This window comes from Balaenoptera borealis, assembly GCF_965194805.1.
Source record: "Balaenoptera borealis genome assembly, chromosome: 12".
Taxonomy (NCBI): domain Eukaryota; kingdom Metazoa; phylum Chordata; class Mammalia; order Artiodactyla; family Balaenopteridae; genus Balaenoptera; species Balaenoptera borealis.
In genome coordinates, this window is record NC_138869.1 from 95,605,729 (window position 1) to 95,624,812 (window position 19,084).

The following is a 19,084-nucleotide window of genomic DNA, read 5'->3' on the forward strand; positions in this document are numbered from 1 at the left end:
TAGGAGGTGGGTCAGAAAGGATCTTGCTGTGATTTAAGTCATAAGAGTGTTCTGCCTATGTTTTCCTCTAAGAATTTGATGGTGTCTGGCCTTACATTTAGGTCTTTAATCCATTTTGAGTTTATTTTTGTGTATGGTGTTAGGGAGTGTTCTAATTTCATTCTTTTACATGTAGCTGTCCAGTTTTCCCAGCACCACTTATTGAAGAGGCTGTCTTTTCTCCACTGTATATTCTTGCTCCTTTATCAAAGATAAGGTGACCATATGTGCGTGGGTTTATCTCTGGGCTTTCTATCCTGTTCCATTGATCTATGTTTCTGTTTTTGTGCCAGTACCATACTGTCTTGATTACTGTAGCTTTGTAGTATAGTCTGAAGTCAGGGAGCCTGATTCCTCCAGCTCCATTTTTCTTTCTCGAGATTGCTTTGGCTATTCGGGGTCTTTTGTGTTTCCATACAAATTGTGAAATTTTTTGTTCTAGTTCTATGAAAAATGCCAGTGGGGGGCTTCCCTGGTGGCGCAGTGGTTGAGAATCCGCCTGCTAGTGCAGGGGACACGGGTTCGAGCCCTGGTCTGGGAAGATCCCACATGCCGCGGAGCAGCTGGGCCCGTGAGCCACAATTGCTGAGCCTGCGCGTCTGGAGCCTGTGCTCTGCAACAAGAGAGGTCGTGATAGTGAGAGGCCCGCGCACCGCGATGAAGAGTGGCTCCCACTTGCCGCAACTAGAGAAAGCCCTCGCACAGAAACGAAGACCCAACACAGCCATAAATAAATAAATAAATAAATTAAAAAAAAAAAAAAAGAATAGGGCAAGTTACTTTAAAAAAAAAAAAAAATGCCAGTGGTAGTTTGATAGGGATTGCATTGAATCTGTAGATTGCTTTCGGTAGTATAGTCATTTTCACAATGTTGATTCTTCCAATCCAAGAACATGGTATATCTCTCCATCTATTTGTATCATCTTTAATTTCTTTCATCAGTGTCTTATAATTTTCTGCATACAGGTCTTTTGTCTCCTTAGGTAGGTTTATACCTAGATATTTTATTCTTTTTGTTGCAGTGGTAAATGGGAGTGTTTTCTTAATTTCACTTTCAGATTTTTCATCATTAGTGTATAGGAATGCAAGAGATTTCTGTGCATTAATTTTGTATACTGCTGCTTTGCCAAATTCATTGATTAGCTCTAGGAGTTTTCTGGTAGCATCTTTAGGATTCTCTATGTACAGTATCATGTCATCTGCAAACAGTGACAGCTTTACTTCTTCTTTTCCGATTTGGATTCCTTTTATTTCTTTTTCTTCTCTGATTGCTGTGGCTAAAACTTCCAAAACTATGTTGAATAATAGTGGTGAGAGTGGGCGACCTTGTCTTGTTCCTGATCTTAGTGGAAATGGTTTGTTTTTCACCATTGAGGACGATGTTGGCTGTGGGTTTGTCGTATATGGCCTTTATTATGTTGAGGTAAGTTCCCTCTCTGCTTACTTTCTGGAGGGTTTTTATCATAAATGGGTGCTGAATTTTGTCGAAAGCTTTCTCTGCTTCTGTTGAGATGATCGTATGGTGTTTCTCCTTCAGTTTGTTAATATGGTGTATCACGTTGATTGATTTGCGTATGTTGAGGAATCTTTGCATTCCTGGGATAAACCCCACTTGATCATAGTGTATGATCCTTTTAATGTGCTGTTGGATTCTGTGTGCTAGTATTTTGTTGAGGATTTTTGCATCTATGTTCGTCAGTGATATTGGCCTGTAGTTCTCTTTCTTTGTGATATCTTTGTCTGGTTTTGGTATCAGAGTGATGGTGGCCTCGTAGAATGAGTTTGTGAGTGTTCCTCCCTCTGCTATATTTTGGAAGAGTTTGAGAAGGGTAGGTGTTAGCTCTTCTCTAAACGTTTGATAGAATTCGCCTGTGAAGCCATCTGGTCCTGGGCTTTTGTTTGTTGGAAGATTTTTACTCACAGTTTCAATTTCAGTGCTTGTGATTTGTCTGTTCATATTTTCTATTTCTTCCTGGTTCAGTCTCGTAAGGCTGTGCATTTCTAAGAGTTTGTCCATTTCTTCCAGGTTGTCCATTTTATTGGCATAGAGTTGCTTGTAGTAATCTCTCATGATCCTTTGTATTTCTGCAGTGTCAGTTGTTACTTCTTTTTCATTTCTAATTCTGTTGATTTGAGTCTTCTCCCTTTTTTTCTTGATAAGTCTGGCTAATGGTTTATCAATTTTGTTTATCTTCTCAAAGAACCAGCTTTTAGTTTTATTGATCTTTGCTATCGTTTCCTTCATTTCTTTTTCATTTATTTCTGATCTGATCTTTCTGATTTCTTTCCTTCTGATAACTTTGGGGGTTTTTTGTTCTTCTTTCTCTAATTGCTTTAGGTGTAAGTTTAGGTTGTTTATTTGAGATGTTTTTTGTTTCTTCAGGTAGGATTGTATTGCTATAAACTTCCGTCTTAGAACTCCTTTTGCTCCATCCCATAGGTTTTGGGTCATTGTGTTTTCATTGTCATTTGTTTCTAGGTATTTTTTGATTTCCTCTTTGACTTCTTCAGTGATCTCTTGGTTATTAAGTAGTATATTGTTTAGCCTTCATGTGTTTGTATTTTTTACAGATTTTTTTCCTGTAATATCTAGTCTCATAGCGTTGTGGTTGGAAAAGATACTTGATACGATTTCAGTTTTCTTAAATTTACCAAGGCTTGATTTGTGACCTAAGATATCTATCCTGGAGAATGTTCCATGAGCACTTGAGAAGAATGTGTATTCTGTTGTTTTTGGATGGAATGTCCTATAAATATCAATTAAGTCCATCTTGTTTAGTGTATCATTTAAAGCTTGTGTTTCCTTATTTATTTTCATTTTGGATGATCTGCCCATTGGTGAAAGTGGGGTGTTAAAGTCTCCTACTATGATTGTGTTACTGTCGATTTCCCCTTTCATGGCTGTTAGTATTTGCCTTATGTATTGAGGTGCTCCAGTGTTGGGTGCATAAATATTTACAATTGTTATATCTTCTTCTTGGATTGATCCCTTGATCATCATGTAGAGTTTTTCTTTGTCTCTTGTAATAGTCTTTGTTTTAAAGTCTATTTTGTCTGATATGAGACTTGCTACTCCAGTTTTCTTTTGATTGCCATTTGCATGGAATATCTTTTTAAATCCCCTCAATTTCAGTCTGTATGTGTCCCTAGGTCTGAAGTGGGTCTCTTGTAGACAGCATATAGATGGGTCTTGTTTTTGTATCCATTCAGCCAGTCTTTGTCTTTTGGTGGGAGCATTTGATCCATTTACATTGAAGGTAATTATCGATATGTATGTTCCTATTACCATTTTCTTAATTGTTCTGGGTTTATTATTGTAGATCTTTTCCTTCTCTTGTGTTTTCTGACTAGGGAAGTTCCTTTAGCATTTGTTGTAAAGCTGGTGTGGTGATGCTGAATTCTCTTAGCTTTTGCTTGTCTGTAAAGGTTTTAAGTTCTCTGTCAAATCTGAATGAGATCCTTGCTGGGTAGAGTAATCTTGGTTGTAGGTTTTTCTCCTTCATCACTTTAAATATGTCCTGCCACTCCCTTCTGGCTTGCAGAGTTTCTGCTGAAAGATCAGCTGTTAACCTTATGGGGATTCCCCTATGTGTTATTTGTTGTTTTTTTCCCTTGCTGCTTTTAATATTTGTTCTTTGTATTTAATATTTGATAGTTTGATTAATATGTGTCTTGGCATGTTTCTCCTTGGATTTATCCTATATGGGACTCTCTGTGCTTCCTGGACTTGATTAACTATTTCCTTTCCCATATTAGGGAAGTTTTCAACTATAATCTCTTCAAATATTTTCTCAGTCCCTTTCTTTTTCTCTTCTTCTTCTGGGACCCCTATAATTCGAATGTTGGTGCATTTAATTTTGTCCCAGAGGTCTCTGAGACTGTCCTCAGTTCTTTTCATTCTTTTTTCTTTATTCTGCTCTGCAGTAGTTATTTCCACTATTTTATCTTCCAGGTCACTTATCCGTTCTTCTGCCTCAGTTATTCTGCTATTGATCCCTTCTAGAGAATATTTAATTTCATTTATTGTGTTGTTCATCACTGTTTGTTTTTTCTTTAGTTCTTCTAGCTCCTTGTTAAACGTTTCTTGTATCTTCTCCATTCCATCTCCAAGATTTTGGATCATTGTTACTATTATATTCTGAATTCTTTTTCAGGTGGACTGCCTATTTCCTCTTAATTTGTTATGTCTGGTGGGTTTTTGCCTTGCTCCTTCATCTGCTGTGTGTTTCTCTGTCTTCTCATTTTGCTTAACTTACTGTGTTTGGGGTCTCCTTTTCACAGGCTGCAGGTTCGTAGTTCCCGCTGTTTTTGGTGTCTGTGCCCAGTGGCTAAGGTTGGTTCCGTGTGTTGTGTAGGCTTCCTGGTGGAGGGGAATGGTGCCTGTGTTCTGGTGTATGAGGCTGGATCTTGTCTTTCTGGTGGGCAGGTCCACGTCTGGTGGTGTGTTTTGGGGTGTCTGTGGCCTTATTATGATTTTAGGCAGCCTCTCTGCTAATGGATGGTGTTGTGTTCCTGTCTTGCTAGTTGTTTGGCATAGAGTGTCCAGCACTGTAGCTTGCTGGTCATTGAGTGGAGCTGGGTCTTGGCGTTGAGATGGAGATCTCTGGGGAGATTTTCGCCATTTGATATTACGTGGAGCTGGGAGGTCTCTTGTGGACCAGTGTCCTGAACTTGGCTCTCCTACCTCAGTGGCACAGCCGTGACGCCTGGCTGGAGCACCAAGAGTCTGTCCACCACACGGCTCAGAATAAAAGGGAGGAAAGAAAGAAAGAAGAATATAAAATAAAATACAATACAATAAAATAAAATAAAGTTGTTTAAATAAAAAATAATTATTAAGGGAAAAAAATTTTTAAGTAAAAAACAAACAAAAAAACCAGACAGAACCCTAGGACAAATGGTAAAAGCAAAGCTATACAGACAAAATCACACACAGAAGCATATGCATACACACTCACAAAAAGAGAAAAAGGGAAAAAAATATATATGTCATTGCTCCCGAAGTCCACCCCCTCAATTTGGGATGATTTGTTGTCTATTCAGGTATTCCACAGATGCAGGTACATCAGGTTGATTGTGGAGATTTAATCCGCTGCTCCTGAGGCTGCTGGGAGAGATTTCCCTTTCTCTTCTTTGTTCGCACAGCTCCTGGGGTTCAGCTTTGGATTTGGGCCCGCCTCTGCGTGTAGGTCACCTGAGGGCGTCTGTTCCCCGCCCAGACAGGACGGGGTTAAAGGAGCAGCTGCTTCGGGGGCTCTGGCTCACTCAGGCCGGGGGGAGGGAGCGGTACGGAGGCGGGGCGAGCCTGCGGCGGCAGAGGCCGGTGTGACGTTGCACCAGCCTGAGGCGCGCCGTGCGTTCTCCCGGGGAAGTTGTCCCTCGATCACGGGACCCTGGCAGTGGCGGGCTGCACCGGCTCCCGGGAGGGGTGGTGTGGAGAGTGACCTGGGCTCGCACACAGGCTTCTTGGTGGCGGCAGCAGCAGCCTTAGCGTCCCATGCCCGTCTCTGGGGTCCGCGCTGAAAAAGGGTCCGCAAGAAAAGTCTCTTGCCTCTTCGGCAGCTGCAGACCTTTTCCTGGACTCCCTCCCGGCTAGCTGTGGTGCACTAACCCCTTCAGGCTGTGTTCACGCCGCCAACCCCAGCCCTCTCCCTGCGATCCGACCGAGGCCCGAGCCTCAGCTCCCAGCCCCGCCCGCCCCGGCGGGTGAGCAGACAAGCCTCTCGCCTCTCGGGCTGGTGAGTGCTGCTCGGCGCCGCTCCTCCGTGCGGGAATCTCTCCGCTTTGCCCTCCGCACCCCTGTGGCTGCGCTCTCCTCTGTGGCTCCGAAGCTTCCCCCCTCCGCCACCCGCAGTCTCTGCCCACGAAGGGGCTTCCTAGTGTGTGGAAACCTTTCCTCCTTCACGGCTCCCTCCCACTGGTGCAGGTCCTGTCCCTATTCTTTTGTCTCTGTTTTTCCTTTTTCTTTTTTTTTTTGCCCTACCCAGATACGTGGGGAGTTTCTTACCTTTTGGGAGGTCTGAGGTCTTCTGCCAGCGTTCAGTAGGTGTTCTGTAGGAGTTGTTCCACATGTAGATGTATTTCTGATGTATTTGTGGGGAGGAAGGTGATCCCCACGTCTTACTGTTCCGCCGTCTTGAAGCTCCTCCCTGGACTGGCTCTCATAAAAGGCTGTTCTCTGTCTCTCCTGTTCAGCTGATACTGCTGCTTTCGTGAAGCTGTTGCATGTAGCGTGACGTTTGGTTTTGACTCCCTCATGTAGAAAATGTAAATACTGTTTATGTAATTATAAGCATGATATCATAAGTATATGCTATCAAGGTACAGACTCTCACATAAGTGGAAAATTAATCCTGGAAATACGAGTAAAACCAGATAGTTAAGTGTATGGTTCTTCCAAACAGCATATTAATTGGGGTCCTGTCTAGTAGTAGCAGCCGAGAACTAGCCTGAGAATGGCCTCACAGAGGTGCTTAATTCTAGATTTAAAATCAAGCATTGGTGCTTACTGCTGCTTTGCTGGGGTTTTTTTTTTTTTTTTTTTTGAGAGCTTCGCTGCATGGTACTTTTGAAGACACAGCAAGAAAATTGCACAAGAGCCATGTTTTCTCTGCTCAACTTTGTTTTGGTTCATCTAGTGTGAGTTCTTGCCAGGCTCCCCCGTGCCACTGGGAATTGCAGCCGTGGCGTTGAGAGACTGGAGCTCCGTGCAGTGGCTTGGAGGACGCTCCACGGAGACCACCAGGGGCTTCTCAGAGGCCTGACACCCATAGCTGTAGTTGGCTGTGTTTCCTTAGGGGGAGCAATTCAGGTATTTTCCTTGACAATATTAGGGAAAGAAAAGGCAGGGGAGCTATTATCAGTGGATAGTAATTATGTAAAATAATGCCACATAGCTTGCTAAACATTCTGTTTGCTTTGTGTACCCATTTTAATTTTGGAAATATATATATACTGAATGAACATCATTATGTTGGGTTAATAGTTACTGAGGATATGCTCATGTATTCCACTCAAGTTTTGCATTTTACTGTAGCAATCTTTTTTTATTAACCAGTTCATTATGTAGAAATGAAAGTTTCTTACAAAAGTTCTACTTGGCTTCTGGGCAGCAATGCTAAAAAAAAAAACTTTCAGAAGGATCGTTTCTTTTTCCTTTTTAATTCCAATCCATCATGGATGGATGGATACTTTTGTAAATGTCGGAGGAGGGAGGCATTGTGGCATTTTACCTCTAAAGGAAGGTGAGACTGGCCAGGACCTTGGAACAGATTCTTACCTCCTCCAGGACCAGTAACAAACTGGTCTGCCACCATTTGTAACATGGACTGCCTGTCACCAACCCTCAAACTACAATGTGAGGAGTGAGGGGCTGGGTGATATTTCCAGATTTCGCCCAGATAGTAACCACTGTAAAGGGGAAAATCTGTTTCACTACTTTCAGTACTTCTGGCCACCAAATGTGCAGAGGTTTTCCCACACCAGCCACTTCTCCAATTCTCTGCAGACACCAGCGGGATGTCCTACAGTTCAGTCCAATTCTGACACTGTCTGCCTGGAGTTAGCAGCACATCCCACAAGTTAAGGGCTCAGTCCCACAAGGCTGCCCCCCCCCCACCCGCCACCTTTGGATTCCATTTACAGTTCCCAGGTTGTTACTTGTGCTTTTGACTGCTGGGCTATAAATATGAGGTTCCCACAGCCCCCTCCTTGGGTTTGATAATTCGCTACAGCGGCTCACAGAACTCAGGAAAACAGTTTACTTATTAGATTATTGGTTTATTGTAAAAGGGTACAATTCCGGAACAGCCAGATGGAGAAGATGCGTGGGATGAGGTGTGTGGGAAGTGGTGCAGAGCTTCTGTGCCCTCTCTGGGTACCACACCCTCCCAGCACCTCCAGGTGTTCAGCAGCCCGGAAGCTCTCTGAAACTCATCTGTTAGCATTTTTATGAAGGTTTCATTATGTAAGCATGAGTGATTAAATCATTGGCCTTTGGTGATTGGTTCAACCTCCAATCCCTCTCCCCACCTCTGAGGTTGGGGTATTTAGAGTTCAGGCTCAACCTGAATGGCATTAAATTTTTTATTAAGAAAAATAATTTTAGCCTACAAAATTTTTATTAGAAGTGTATTTGTAGTTATTAGTGTCATAGTAGGATAAACCTGATATAAGGAGAGATTGGTAACTCACTGATTGGCTGATTGGGTCCTTTAACCAGAGCTCACTGAATACAAATTATTTGCAAGCCATTTGATGCACACCAAGAGGGCTTCAGTCAGTTTCAAGTAGACGGTCATCACTGTGTCTCCCTGCCTAGTCAGTGGAGATGGTATGGCCTATGTCCTTAAAACTTGAGTCTTGCTGGGTGGCAGAGAGATTGTATATCTGTGCAGAAAAAAAAATGATGATTTTTAAAAATGGAATTTTATTGTATTATATTTATACATTCTTACAACCCTAGAACATTTTTGGGGGATCATCAGAGTTGTAAAATAATAAAATTAATTTATAAAACTTGAAGTGATTAGAAAGCCTCCAGTGGGAATCCTAAGACTTTGCTCTTATTCACTTTATTTCAGAAGTTTCTTGCTTCTATAATAAAGTTGATACATCTTTATTGCAGAAAAATGTTTTTGTAATTAAAAAATTTTTATTACTGCTATTCATATATTTTTAAAACGCAGGTATTTTATATTGAGGTATAGTTGATGTATAATATTATATAAATTTCAGGTGTACAACATACTGATTCACAATTTTTAGAGGTTGTGTTTCATTTATAGTTGTTATAAAATATTGGCTATATTCCCTGTGTTGTAAAATATATCCTTGTAGCTTATTTATTTATTTATTTATTTATTATATTTTAATTAAGTAATTTATTTATTTTTGGCTGTGTTGGGTCTTCGTTTCTGTGCGAGGGCTTTCTCTAGTTGCGGCAAGCGGGGGCCACTCTTCATCGCGGTGCGCGGGCCTCTCACTATCGTGGCCTCTCTTGTTGCGGAGCACAGGCTCCAGACACGCAGGCTCAGTAGTTGTGGCTCACGGGCCTAGTTGCTCCGCGGCATGTGGGATCTTCCCAGCCCAGGGCTCGAACCAGTGTCCCCTGCATTGGCAGGCAGATTCTCAACCACTGCACCAGCAGGGAAGCCCGCTTATTTATTTTATACATAGTAGTTTGTACCTCTTAATCCCTACCCCTCTCTTGCCCTTCCCCGCTTTCCCTCTCCCCACTGGTAACCACTAGTTTGTTCTCTATATCTGTGACTGTTTCTTTTTAGTTATATTCACTAGTTTGTTTATTTTTTAGATTCTACATATAAGTGATATCATACAGTATTTGTCTTTCTCTGTCTGACTTAACTTCACTCAGCATTAATACCCTCCAAGTCCATCCATGTTGTTGCAAATGGCAACATTTCATTCTTTTTTATGGCTGAGTAGCAGTTCATTGTATATATAGCACCACATCTTCTTTATCCATTGGTCTGTTGATGATAACTTAGGTTGCTTCCTTATCTTGGCAATTGTAAATAATGCTGCCATATACATTGGGGTGCATGTATCTTCCTGAATTAGTGTTTTTGTTTTTTTTCAGACATATACCCAGGAGTGGCATTGCTGGGTCATAAGGTAGTACTATTTTTAGTTTTTTGAGAAACCTGCATACTGTTTTCCACAGTGACTGCACCAGTTTAGTTCCCACTAACAGTGTTGGAGGGTTCCCTTTTCTCCACACCTTTGCCAGCATTTTTAAATTGTGTTCTTCTTGATGATAGCAGAAAATGTTTTTGACAAAGACTAACAAAATGGCACTTCTTTTTTTTTTTAAGTCACCTTGTCTCGCTGTTCATTTCAGTGGACTACAGTAGTGAAACTTTCAAACTATAAATGTTCTTCGTGGCCTGTAGGGCATATCTTACTTTGGTAATGCAGTTCTGTGCTTTGGTACTCAGCTGAAAATTCAAGGTGTTATTTTGGGAAAGGGCTAAAACCTGTTTGCTCCTTTGGGTTCTGTTTCTAATGCTGACCCCTGACCTTTTTTTTTTTTTTTAACATCTTTATTGGAGTATAATCACTTTACAATGTTGTGTTAGTTTCTGCTGTATAACAAAGTGAATCAGCTGTATGCATACATATATCCCCATATCCCCTCCTTCTTGCGTCTCCCTCCCACCCTCCCTATCCCACCCCTCTAGGAGGTCACAAAGCACCAAGCTTATCTCCCTGTGCTATGCAGCTGCTTCCCTCTAGCTATCTGTCCTACACTTAGTAGTGTATGTATGTCAGTGCTACTCTCTCACTTCGTCCCAGCTTCCCCTTCCCCCTCCCCGTGTCCTCAAGTCCATTTTCTACATCTGCATCTTTATTCCTGTCCTGACCTTTTTTAATGCCAGCTTTCCAAGTCCAGAAATAGTACTTCTAGATTCTTCAGCTTCAGGCTGAGAAAATAAATGACAAATTTTAAAATACTAGGTCATTTTAAAATAAAGGCTACCTTTAAAATTAAATCATTATCCCTGTGGTCACTTTGTCAGCTGTCATGGGTATAGCAGTGCATGGGGCCAGATGTCAAGTGAGATCAGCCCGATGATGTATGCTGAAGTGTTGGCCATCATGCACCTGCTCTTGGCTCTTCGCTAAAAAAAAAATTAGTATCCTAGTTTAGTTCTTATAAGGGTGTTCAACTTCATATATGTTTATCTCATTATTTCCAAGGTTTGTTTTTTCTTTCTATTCTTTTCCTTCCTTTATCATACGTGTTTTCTTAAAAACCTTTTTTTTTTCCTTAAGGGAAAAAAACCCCTGTTTTAGAAGTGTTGTCATAGCCAGAAATCACTGTGTCATTGACAACATAGTGAGCGTTTTTTCCCTCAAGATTTTACTATTATACATCCCTTTAAGGTATGCCGTCACTGCAGGAAATAGAATGCAAGGCACCTTTCTGGGCCTGGGGTCTCCTCCCAGTCCTGGGCTGTCGCTCTGTTGCTCCCAGGTGGTCCTCATTGCTGCTGACCCCCTCAGTCATTTCTGTCTTCCCAGCAAGGGCACTCGAGACTCAGAATATTTTGTATTCACTTTTATGCTGGAGTATTCTTTTTTTTCCTCTAAAACTCATTTCTGAACATCAAAACATTTTGAACTTTTTTTAAAGCATATAAGACCATCCATATATCCGTTGGTGGCGTTCCAACAATGGTCGACATTCAGCTGTCCTTGTTTCAAGAGGGTTTTTTTTTAAAATTTATTTATTATTTATTCATTTATTTATTTTTGGCTGTGTTGGGTCTTCACTGCTGTGCACACGGGCTTTCTCTAGTTGCGGCGAGCGGGGGCTACTCTTCGTTGCGGTGCGCGGTCATCTCATTGCGGTGGCTTCTCTTTGTTGCGGAGCGTGGGCCCTAGGCACGTGGGCTTTAGTGTGGCACGTGGGCTCAGTAGTTGTGGCTCACGGGCTCTAGAGTGCAGGCTCAGTAGTTGTGGTGCACGGGCTTAGTTGCTCCATGGCATGTGGGATCCTCCCGGACGAGGGCTCGAACCCGGGTGCCCTGCATTGGCAGGCGGATTCTTAACCACTGCGCCACCAGGGAAGTCCCTGAAGAGCGTATTTTAAACATCATGTTTGTCTTCATTTTTATGAACATAAATTTTCTCTATTGCCAAAAGAAAACGCTCTTGTTCTTCAGCTCCCAGTAACTTTTTCCTAGATGAAATTAGTTGGAGCTGTGTTAACATTTTGCATTCATTATCCAGGAGGGCTGTTTGTTGTAGCACCAACAATAGCATCTAACATTTATTGAACGATAACTATGCACCAGTGGTGTGTAGCATTATCCTGGCCGCTGAGTGTGGTCCTGAAGGGGTGCTTTTCTAGCCTCATTTTATTTTTTAAAATTTATTTTTTTTTTTTTTTTTGGATTTTGGCCACGCTGCATGGCATGCAGGATGGTTCCCCAACCAGGAATCGAACCCGGACCTCCACAGTGAAAGCACCAAACGCTAACCACTAGGCAACCAGAGAACTCCCCTTCTTTCCCCATTTTATAAACACAGAAACTGAGGCTCAGAGGGGTTACATAAATGTGCCCCAAGTCAACATGGCTAGCTGATGGCAGAGCTAGAGTTGTTTGGCTCCTAATCCTTAAATCTTCACCACTATCCTGTCTTACTTCTTGCAGAAATTCCAGCCAAATGTAGTTATGCCAGAAAGATGTAGTCCAAAATATACCCCCCCCCCCAAAATTAAACCATGAGTCTTTCCACTCCGGTATCAATTTAGTTCAGTTTTTCTTTTTGAGTTTTATTGAAAATGAGAGCAAGTTAAATGCAGTGGTACATTTTTAAAAGAAGCAGTTCACACTGAAGGAATATTGGGATGATTGGGTTTTTTAATTGCAGATGCATTTGGAATTTTTAAACTCAACAACATAAAATATGAAGATAATTGAAGCCATTTGTTCCTTCATTCATCTCATCAGGGTGGCTCCAAGGTCTGCAACGGAAGGACCATAAGAAGTCATTCCACACCACGCAGCGGTGGTTCCATCCTTGCAGATGTAGAGGGGAGGTCAGGTGGTGGGGCACGTCAGTCAACACGTTTTACAGAATCTTCCTTCAAATCATCTGTTTGCTCTCTCCTTTCCATCCTACTTTTTTCTCTTGCCTTTGCCTCGGTGCCAACTGACACACCACACAGGCTGCGGTCATTGCCAAGTAGAGGGTCACCAGTACATCTCACTGCTGACTCTGTAGATGGTGTGGCCTCGATCACACCCTCTTAAAACACATCTGGCCATGTTACCCTCGTTGCACAAACCATCCATAACAGTTGCTTCTGGGAGAAGTCAAAGTCTGAGTGGCACTCAGTGCCCTATGTACTTTGGTTGCTGTCTGTTATTTCTACTTGACTGTTCTCCATCCCCTCTGTGTACCTGCTGCTCCCTGAGCATACCCTGTACTCTCCAACTTCGTTTTGCTCTTCTCTGCCAGACGTTTGCTCCCAGCACATCTACATACACATTTTTGTGGCTTTATTCATAGCCCTCCCCAGGGGTGCTCAGTTTTCTGCTCCCCCAGGGAAAGTGGTACTTTGCCACCTTCTTCTGACTCTACACTGCCATGGAGCAACCATTCCTCTCTTGCATGTAAAAGCCATTCCTCCTTTGAGATCCTCCTACACATTCCTGAAGGACCTCGACACAGAGCTAACTGACGCCATTAACCACGTGGATGAGCCATGTGGACACAGATGAGCCGCATCGTTGAACATTCACGTGGATTGCTTTCCAGGACCCTAGCCTAGGCTCGAAGAGCTTTCACTAAAATCTTCTAGACTCAAAAGAGGCAATACACTGTAGCTGTTACGAGTGGTGGGGGGGAGGGGGCTCTACAGCCAGAGACAACCTGGGTTTGAATCATGGCGCTACTGCCAATTAACTGTGTGACTCTGAGTAAGTCATGCCATCTCTATACCTTACACCCAGTATTTTTCATCTGAAAAAAAATAATAAAGGGAACTTTATAGGGTTATCAAATATGTTAAATGAGTAAAATCAGGTAGAACTAACAGAAAAATATAGTTAGAGCTCCATAAGTGTTAGTTATTAATTAAAGTGATGATCGTCCATTCCATCTCACAGACATACTGCTATGACCAGCTTAGAGTTTACCGTTCTGAAATATTACACCTCAGTCATTGACTGCAACATCTTCTCTTGCTACCACTACACCATCTTTGCTCTTTCATTTTATCCAGACCACGAGTTTCTTGCTTGCTGTTTTCTTCCAGTCTGTCATCCTCCTCCTGACTTGACTTCCTTCTCGACCCAACCTGTGCTCTATTGGATCTTCCCCTTGGACCATATCAGCCTCTGTCCAACCACAGGGATTTGAGTTCTTGGAAAGCACCACCATCAGAAAAATTCGTAGGTAGAAGAATCAAAGTCTTCTAGGAAATAGGAGGTTCGGAGGAAAACAATATTAAACATACCTTAAACCCAGTAGATTCCAGAGGACATACTCTTCCAAGCAAACCAGATATATTGGTGTTAAAAGTCTGCTCTGGTTGGTAACATTTCCCCTTAAATGAATCAGCTTCCTATTTAAAAAGGATAACCAACAAAGACCTACTGTATAGCCCAGGGAACTCTGCTAAGTGTTATGGGGCAGCCTGGATGGGAGGGGAGTCTGGGGGAGAATGGATACATATATATGTATGCCTGAGTCGCTTTGCTGTGCACCTGAAAAATCACAACATTGTTAATCGGCTATACTCCAATATAAAAGAAAAAGTTAAAAAAAATGAATCAGCTTCATCAGTGTTCAGAAAATTTTGCTGTAGCTTCATACAAGCTTTATAACCCGCTGACTCTAATACCTCTTTTTTAAGGTTTTAAAACCAAGCCTTGTCATGGAATTTAATGTTTTTGGCATTTGCATTCTTCTTGTGGTTGGTTTCAGAGGCTCTTCAAAATATGTAACCCCATCTGCTTTTTATAACTCATAGAAGTGCTTGTTATATGTTTTAAATATATGAATATGTTCATTTGTTGGTATACAAGTATATAAACTTATCTTCAAACTAAAGTTAATGAATCGTCATTGAAGATGAACCTTTATACCCACCTATCCAACCAAATCCCAACCCTGTATCATCCTGTGTCCCACTGTCTCTTTCTGTGGACAAACTACTGAGCTCGGTGACAGAACAGTCCTACGATGCTCTGGTCCTACGAAGCGAGCTGTGTACTCCGATGCTTTTTGCACACACGGTTCTCCCTATTGGGATGCCATTTCTTCACCCTGTCAGCTGGGTGCCTCTATTCAGCCTTCTAGATTTCCCTCTCTGAGAAACTTCTCTTCTTTCCCAGTTCATATTTCCCTCTTTGGGGCGTCTCTGCACATCACAGAGTTTGTATAAGTTCCATTTATTGTTGTCTGAAAGGCAGCATGTCTAATTTATTTTTGTACCTCAACAAAGCAGCACACAGTATGTGTGTAAACATTTGTTGACTGAATATGGCTCTTTGTTTCTGTTTGTGCTTTGACACTCATCGCAGCCCACTTGATATCAGTTATTCACGTATGTATCTGTCTCTGTTACAAGGTGTTAAGCTTCTTGAGGTCAGAGATCATGCCTCATTCCTCTAATATCCCTCAAAGCACCTATGATGTGCAGTGTAGGAATCGGTACTCAGTAAACGCTTGCTGGTTAACAGGATTACTTGGACTCTGATGTGACCCAATGTTTAGCTCTCCAAGTGGGAAGTGAAAATCAAGGGCTTTATAAAGTATATGTCCTTAGAGTAATCTCCAGGAGTCAAATGTCATTTAGCTCTATATCTTTGTGGTATAGGTTGTGACAGTTTCCAACCATCAATCAATACCATCGTTAGCACATGGAAGAGAACTTTCTGTTTCAGAAGAAGTCCCTGATTAGTCATGTCTCTTGAAGCACTGACTAGGGTTAGGGCTTGTGGACATCAGGGTCTTTGGCCATCTAACTTGTAAGTAGCTCACTGTAGTCAATAGGCTGTAAATAATGGACAAAAGACTCCTTGTCCCAGAAATCTTTCAGTGTGAGGTGTGAGGAAAGAACGACAGCTATATAGGATTGCTGTCATTGTAATATGCTATTTATACTGCCTTATTTACTTCACTCTCTTGTTAAACTTTTCAGCTTTGTACTATCTACTAAGTTGAGTACTGACGGCTCATTTCAAGACCTGGCCCGATATAGATCCAGCTTATCTTTACAACCCCATTTCCATGTGTGTATATCTCCTCTCATCTCATCAAACTGAACCTGCATTTCTGAACCTAGTTGACCTCTGAAGGTTTTGAGGGCTTGACCCTTGTTGGCATCCCATTGAACTTCTCTGTATGAAATGCTGCTGATCTAGAGAAATAATTATTTTAAAATAAGACATTGGAAACAGTCTACATTTTCTGACAATCCTTGACATCTTCTCTGCTATTAAATGCAAGCAATCTTGCCCCCGTGAGAATTCCCAGGTTTGATCCCTGGTTGGGGAACTAAGATCCCACAAGCCACGTGGCATGGCCAAAAAAAAGAAAAAATCTTGCCCCCAAATTTTGGAATTGTGGGATTGAGGGGGTGGTGGAAGAAAATCCTCACATCTAGATTATGTTTAACCCATTAATGTAAAAAATTACTTCCGAGTTCTTATAATGATTTCAGTTCTACATAAATATGTGGCGTTGGGGACTGAGATCATGCAAGTAGCATGTGGCATAGCCTCTGCTTTCAAGGGGTTTGGGTCTTAGGGATGCACGAGATTCCAATTCAGACAGAATCACCAAAGGCTACAGGACTTTATGTGTGCTCGTGAGTGTTAAGCTGTTTTGTTGACCATAGGAATCCTGGGGTATCAGAGGTAGTGAAGGCCAAGGTGCTCTCAAACAATTGATGAGGAATTGAGAGAGTGGAGCCTTGAGCTGGATGTTGGAGAGGAGAAAATTCTATCGGGCAGAAGGGGGTGAAAGGCATGGAAATTACATGAGTTGTGTGAGAAATGCGCACAGTGTGGGTGACCTTGAAGAGATCCATCAACTTGCTTGTCCTGGGAGAGGAAGGAACCTTTGGTGTTTTGCAAAGGGATGTTCTCTGTAGTTCATTGGATGTTTGTTAGCCAGGAATATCGCCTCTTTCTCTAAGTGAGCCACGCAGGTATCAGCAATAGGCTGGACCTAACAGAGTTAGACGGAACTCTTTGTTGATAAGACTTTGTTGATATAATCAACAAAGGTTGTAACTTAAAAAAAAAATGTATCTAATATTGATTATGTTTCTGATAGATTTTTATATTATTTATTTTCTTTCATAGATACATGTGTGAGAATTTTTATCTTTACATTGCAATATCACATTAGTTGTTTTTTTCCCAAAGGATAGCATGCCATATTTGGTTGTAGTATCAGTATTACTCATGTTGGAAAAATTTTTCTTCACAGGCCCCAAAAAAATGATATATAGCCTCTGGGGATTGGGGTGGTAAACTATGGTTCTGAATTAGGATAAGTTAGTTGCTTATCACCTAATTCAAACCTCAAGAAATGTTTGTTTACCAATTAATGAAGTACAGTTGTGATAAACTAAATGACTTACTTTTCCTTCTGTAGCCAGGATCCTTGTTCTAAACTAAACGATGAGTAATTTGGGTAGTGGCAGTTTCACTTAGTGGCTTGCCTTTTTCCCATGCATCCCAGTCTCCCTTTATTCTTAACAAACCATCCTTAGAAACACAAAAGAAGGTAGCAGAATTACATTGGCATTCCCATATTATGTGCTATCTTTCTAAGAGAGAGGAATACACTTACAAAGTACTTAAAATGTTGAAATAGGACTGGTTTCCTGATAGGAATAAAGAAAACTGTATTGAAATGTCAGTATATAAAGGATAACTCTATTATTGGACAGCGAAGGAGGTCAGTGTACTACTGGCTACAAACCAGCACTTGTTCTGTGCCGCTGGTGACAGTTATTGTACAGTCCTGAAACACATGAGAACCCTGGAGAAATCCCTGGGATTTCTGTTAGCACGTTCTACCCCCATTAGATTACTTGGTTCATTGTAGCCTATATGCGAAGCATATATTTTATTAATTTGGCCCATGCTGTTTCATATGGTTGCCTTATCGCAAGCCAAGTCAAGTGGTTTTTCTTTACCCTGTTAAATAAAGCCGTGATTTAAATGGCTTTAAAAAAAATCAGGCAAGCAAAATAAGAGAAGGCGTTGTCAAAAGTACTGTGCGTGAGGTTTTCATCATCGTTCTACCTGCTCAGAGCAGATGCCTTCTAGAGCAGTTGTTCCACTTACGGACATTTTCTTGGCAGAAACCTCAAGTTTTATGCACAGAGCAAAGACCCGTGGCTTTCTTAGAATTAAAAACACTCATGCAGTTTTATAACAACATCTATAAATGTTTATCTTGTTTTAAAGGACAGAAGCACAGAATGTTGAGACTTGCTTAATACCAGCCAGAGATACCAGTTTTTCTAGAAAGTTTTTCTCTAAAACCTGAAGACAAAAATCACATTCCTATTGTGCCTTCCTGGGGTCATGACATAAGGACTCATTTACTTTTTAGCTAATTTATGGAATTTCAAGAAGATAATTTTTTATCATCATCATTATAAGAAATGTCATGATTTTCTTTCCGTAGATTTAAAGGTTAGAGTTACCTACCTGATTGTGGAATCCATGGAGTTTCTTTCCTTGATTCTGAGCTCTGGGTTTTATTTGGGGCCCTCAAGGTTCTGTGAGGAGTGTTAGACACAATGATGGAGAAAGAACACCATGCTGTTTTTGCCTGTACCTTTTGATTTCCATGCCCTCTGCCCTGGAAAATCCATTTCTTGCCTTTTGGGAGGTCTGAGGTCTTCTGCCAGCGTTCAGTGGGTGTTCTATAGGAGCAGTTCCACGTGTAGATGTATTTCTGATGTATCTGTGGGGAGGAAGGTGATCTCCGCGTCTTACTCTTCCATCTTCTCCTCTCCAATCTGGAAAATCCATTTCTTCTTCTCATGATTCTATTCCTTGTGAAGAAGGATTAAGGCCACAGGAAAAATTCCCCCATTTCTATTTAACAATAATTTTGCAGTTTCTGAATTGATGATATTGGAGGTTGATTAAGAATAACCACATCAAGAAGGCCAAGACCCTGTGATAGGATCACATACCATAAAAATCATAGTTCAGCTCAATTTTGTATATGATCAAAACATTTACAAAGCAAGTAAGCCTAATGGTTTTTTACTTTGAAAACTATTTCCTTTTCCGAGTTTTTTCTGGATGCAGTTTCAGTCATTTTTGAATGCAAAAAATGAATGATAAAAAAATGCGTGTGTTATTGGTGATAAGGAAGGATGTAACTTGCTTTTAAATTTTTATTCAGGGTTGAAATATGTGAAAATTGTCTCTAAACCATGGTTTTTAATTGGGAAAAAAAATCCTATATTGATTAGAGTATTTTTCAAAGGAAATATACTATATATTAAGGCAAATTTAAGAAAAATTTA

General features: G+C 41.2%; 1 protein-coding gene across 1 annotated transcript in view; it reads left to right on the plus strand.

Moving 5' to 3' along the window:
* KIF13A (kinesin family member 13A) overlaps nt 1–19,084 on the plus strand; it is a 215,116-nt gene that overhangs the window by 70,348 nt on the left and 125,684 nt on the right.